This window comes from Otolemur garnettii, unplaced genomic scaffold (genome assembly GCF_000181295.1).
Source record: "Otolemur garnettii isolate 467f Iridium unplaced genomic scaffold, OtoGar3 scaffold00264, whole genome shotgun sequence".
NCBI classification, from domain to species: domain Eukaryota; kingdom Metazoa; phylum Chordata; class Mammalia; order Primates; family Galagidae; genus Otolemur; species Otolemur garnettii.
The window spans coordinates 896034-901834 of record NW_003852659.1 but is presented as its reverse complement, the minus strand read 5'-3'; positions in this window follow the sequence as shown (position 1 = coordinate 901834).

Here is a 5801-nt window from a genome sequence, read left to right as displayed (position 1 = left end):
CCGCTTGAGCCACAGGCGCCGAGCCTAATTTTTCTATTTTTAGTAGAAATGGGTCTCACTCTTGCTCAGGCTGATCTCAAACTCCTGAGCTCAAGGGATCTTCCTTGTTAAAACATTCATTTTGTAAAATATACCACTACAGAAGAGCATATTAAATAACACCATACACAACGGTTTAACCTACAATAGGAACACACACATATGAACGATGTAATACCACTCAGATGAAGCAATGAGCATTCCAGAAGCCCTATTTAACTATTCCCAGTAAACACACTGCCCATCAACTTCTACTGTTGAAGAAGTTGAGACAGGCCTGGAACACTTCCCTAAATGGCCCCTTTGCCAGAGGCATTTTCAGATTCTGCCCTGCCCAATCCCCTCATCCTTGCTCAGAAGGAGTGTTCTTTGCTTTATGACCTCAAAACACCTCAAAAATGGACAAGACATCAGATAGGCAATAAGGCTAAGTATGCTCACCATTATCAGCTTAGTGTGCCCTGCTGATGGGTCTATGCTGGCTGGAGGCTCAAGAAAGGTGAGTGGAATCACAGAAGTGCTATCATGCATAAGCAGAGTGCTGCCAACAGCCTTCGGGCAGGTGTAAGCACTGGTGCTATGCTTGAGAAAGGATAGGAAAACATCGGTTGCAATTGTTTCTTCCTCCCTAAAACATTAGGGCCCCCAAGCCAAAAGAAGAGCCAGTTTTCTGTGCAAGTTTGCTTCCTTCAAACAGGGCACTCCCCTGAAAGTTTTTGAAACTGGCTGTCCAAGAACAGCTCCAGAACCAGAATCCGGAAAGTCTTTTCCTTCCCATTTCTACTGAGTCTGAGCAGCAGCCTGAAAGGCGGGGCAGCCAAGGCAGAGAGTGGAAGTGGAAATGGAGGCGATACAAAATGTTGAAACCTGGCGGTTCAGTGGTGGGAGTTTACTCAAGTAGAGTTCAAGGTAAGGTTTCGGATTTTTGTGAACTTCTCCAGAATCCCCCACCAAATGAATCTATGACTTAGGATGTGGTGTGTTGATGTGTGAGGGGAATTAGGCGGAGTTAATTGATGATGACTTTTGGCCAGGCAAGGAGCTGTGGCTCATGTCTACAACCCCCGAATTTTAGGAGGACTACACCAGAGGATCACTTTTGGCCAGGAATTCAAGACCAGCCTGGGCAAGACCTCCATCTCTACAAGTATAAGAAAAATTATCCAGTGCTCTATTCAGGGAGGCAGAGATGAGGGGATTGCTTAAGCCCAGGAGATCGAGACTGCAGTGTGCTGTGAGTACACCACTACACTACAGCCTGGTGGACAGACTAGTACCTGTCTCAAAAAAATAAAGACTGTATTATTAACAACAATGTTTGAATTTCATGTAATTTTTACATGCTATGAAATACTATTCTATTTTTTAGGCTTTTCAGCCATTTTTTAAAATGTAGAAACTATACTTAGCTCACAGACTATATAAAAACAGGCACTGGGATAGGTCTGGCCCATGGACTGTCATTTTCTCAGTCACCATAACTGACCTACAAGAACATTCAACAACAGGGACAGATTTGGGGGGGGGGTTGAGACAAAGTCTCATTTTGTCATCCTTGGTAGAGTACCATGGCCTCACAATTCACAGCAACCTCAAACTCTTAGGCTTAAGTGATCCTCTTGCCTCAGCCTCCCAAGTTGCTGGGACGACAGACAGGGCCACAATGCTCCATGTTTTCCTATCCTTTTCCAAGCATAACACCAGTGCTTACACCTGCCCAAAGGTTGTGCTTATGCTTAATAGCATTTCTGTGATTCTACCCATCTTCCATGAGCCTCTAGCCAGTATAGATCCAGGCAGAGGTGGGGTCTGGCTTTTACTCAGGCTGGTCTTGAACTCCTGAGCTCAGGCAATCTGCCTCCCAGAGTGCTATGATTACAGGCCTGACATACCATCCGACCTACAGACAGATCTTGACAGAGTAATATTAAATGAAAATTCTAAGATCCAGAGAATAACAGTCCACACAACTGCAGATTTTACTATGGGCAGAGCACCCACAGTTTTACTTGCAAAGTTGAGAGTTCCTAAAAATGCCTCTGTGGTAGAGTCCCTACAGATGTTTTAAGATGACATGAAAAGAAAATCAAGTCAGTGATAAATATAGACCTAGAGTTTTGGTTTCCTCTCTGTGGAAGAAAAGAACCAAAGAACTGGGACTGGTTAGCCACATGTGAAAGACTGAAACCAGACTTGCACCTCTCACCACTTACAAAAATTGGCTCACACTGGATAAAAGATTTAAACCTAAGACATGAAACAATAAAAACTCTAGAAGAAATTGTGGGGAAAACTCCAGACAAAAGCAGCCTAGGTAAAGATTTTATGACTAAGACACCGTTGGCAATTGCAGCAAGAACAAAAATGAATAAATGGGACATGATCAGCCTAAAAAGCTTCTACACAGCTAAGGATACAATAATTAAAACAAACATGCAGCCTTCTGATTGGGAGAAGATATTCACGTGTTATGAATCTGACAAAGGGCTATTAACCAGAATCTACAGAGAACTAAAACTAATCAACAAGAAACGAACACATAACTGTTAACAAATGGAAAAGCATACCATGCTCATGGCTGGGAAGAATCAACATTGTTAAAATGTCAATACTACCCAAAGCAATATATAATTTTAATGCAATCCCCAATAAAGCTCCACTGTCATATTTTTAAAATCTTGAAAAAATAATACTTCATTTTATATGGAATCAGAAAATACCTTGAATAGCCAAGACATTACTCAGAAATAAAAACAAAACAGGAAGAATCACACTACCAGATCTCAGATTATACTATAAATCCATAGTGATTAAAACAGCATGGTACTAGCACAAAAATAGAGAGGTGGATGTATGGAACAGAATAGAGAGCCAACAGATGAATCCAGCTATTTAGCATTACCTGATCTTTGACAAACCAATTAAAAACACTGAGTGGGGAAAAGATTCCCTGTTTAACACATGGTGCTGGGCAAACTGGCTGGCAACCTGTAGAAGACTGAAACTGGACCCACACCTTTCACCATTAACTAAGTTAGACTCTCACTGGATTAAATATTTAAACTTAAGACATGAAACCATGAAAATACTAGAAGAAAGTGTAGGGAAAACACTTGAAGAAATTGGCCTGGGTGAACATTTTATGAGGAGGACACCCCAGGCAATTGAAGCAACATCAAAAACACGCTATTGGGACCTGATCAAACTAAAGAGCTTCTGCACAGCCAAGAACACGGTAAGTAAGGCAAGCAGACATCCATCAGAATGGGAGAAGATTTTCGCAGGTTATGTCTCTGACAAAGGCTTAATAACAAGAATCCATAGAGAACTTAAACGTATTACCAAGAAGAAAACAAGTGATCCCATCTCAGGATGGGCAAGGGACTTGAAGAGAAATTTCTCCAAAGAAGACTGGCGTATGGCCTACAGATATATGAAAAAATGCTCACCATCCTTAATCATCAGAGAAATGCAAATCAAAACTACTCTGAGATATCATCTAACTCCAGTGAGATTAGCCCATATCACAAAATCCCAAAACCAGAGATGCTGGCGTGGATGTGGAGAAAAGGGAACACTCCTACACTGCTGGTGGGAATGTAAACTAATACGTTCCTTTTGGAAAGACATCTGGAGAACACTTAGAGAACTAAAAATAGACCTGCCATTTGACCCTGCAATTCCTTTATTAGGTATATTCCCAGAGGACCAAAAATCACATTACAATAAAGATATTTGTATCAGAATGTTTATTGCAGCCCAATTCATAATTGCCAGGTCATGGAAGAAGCCCAAGTGCCCATCAATCCACGAATGGATCAACAAACTGTGGTATATGTACACCATGGAATACTATGCAGCCATAAAGAAAGGTGGAGACTTTACGTCCTTCATGTTCACATGGATGGAGCTGGAAAATGTTCTTCTTAGCAAAGTATCACAAGAATGGAAGAAAAGTATCCAATGTACACACCCCTATTATGAAACTAATTTATACCTTTTATATGAAAGCTATAACCTAATAACAGCCTAAGAATACGGGGAGGGAGTAGAGAGGGGAAGGGGGGAATGGGCGGAGGGAGGGGGATTGGGGGGATCACTTCTGTGGTTTATCTTAGAAGGGTACAAGTGAACCTTTCTAAGAGTTCACTTGTAGAACTCTTAGAGTAGAATGTGAATGTTTTAAAATAATAACTAAGAAAATGACATGAAGGCTATGTTAACCAGTTTGATGGAAGTGTTTTGGATTGTGTATGAAAACCCCACACTGTACCCCAGACGTGCATTAATGTACATAGTTACCATTCAATAAAAAAAAAAAAAGAACACATAACAACCCTGTTAATCATTGGGCAACAGATCTTCTCTATGAAGACAGAAGAATAGCCAACAAACATATGAAACATGCTGATGTTCCCTAATCATCACAGAAATGCAAATCAAAACAACTTGGAGATAACACTTAACTCCAGTGAGGATAGCCCACATCACAAAGTCCCAAAGCTGCGGATACTGGCACGGTTGCCAAGAAAAGGAAACAGTTACACACTGTTGGTGGGATTGCAAACTAATACTGCCTTTTGGAAAGAAGTCTGGAGAATCCTCAGAGAGCTAAAAGTCGACCTCCTATTTGATCCTAAATCCCATTAATAGCCATACACCTAGAAGAAAAAAATTAATTTTACCACTAGATATTTGCACTCAAATGTTTATAGCAGTTCCATTTACAATTACAAAGGTGTGAAAACAATCCAAGTACTCATGAACCCATGAATAGATTAATAAACTGTGGTATATGTGTACTGTGGAATACTATTCAGGCATAAAAAAGAAGGAGACTTTACATCTTTTTGTATTTATCTGGAAGGAATTGATGAATATTCTCCTTAGTAAAGTATCTCAAGAATGGATAAACAAGCATCCCATGTACTCAATACTAATTTGAAACTAGTAGATGAATAACTATAGACCCATACATAAGGAAAAACACAATTAAATTCAACAAGGGGGGAGGGAGAGGGTTGGAAAGGGTTCAATAGGCTCTCACCTAATGGATACAACGTAGGGGAATATGGCACACCTCCTGGGTGAAGGACGCACATACCTGTTGAACTTTTCCTAACAAACAAAAGCAATGTAGGCTAACCTTATATACCCTAATATTAATCTGAAATTTTTTTTATTAAATCAAAGCTGTGTGCATGTACCCCATGCAATCATGGGGTACAATGTGCTAGCTTTATATACCATTTGAAATATTTTCATCAAACTGGTTATTAATCTGAAATTTTAAAAATAAGGAGTGATGGCAATGAATGGAACCTAATCATCGACCTGTAAGACAAGTCACATAATGACATTGCTCTGGGGATGGGGCTTTTGAGGATGATCCAGCTTCTATGTCCTTCCAGTGCAAGGCCTGTGGTTTTCACAGATACTGGGGTTTGAAGTTGCTATTTTTCAACTCTGGTACAGAGCTGGGTAGAAAGGGAGGGACACAAACCAAGTTAAAATTACACAAATCCAGCTTGGCACCTGTAGCACAATGGTTACAGTGCCAACCACATGCACCAAGGCTGGCAGGTTCAAGCTTTGCCCAGGCCAGCTAAACAACGACAACTGTAACGACAAAAAGAAATAGCTGGGCATTGTGGCAGATGCCTGTAGTCCCAGCTACTTGGGAGGCAGAGGCAAGAGAATCATTTAAGCCCAAGAGTTTGAAGTTGCTGTGAGCTGTGACACCACAGCACTCTACCTAGGGA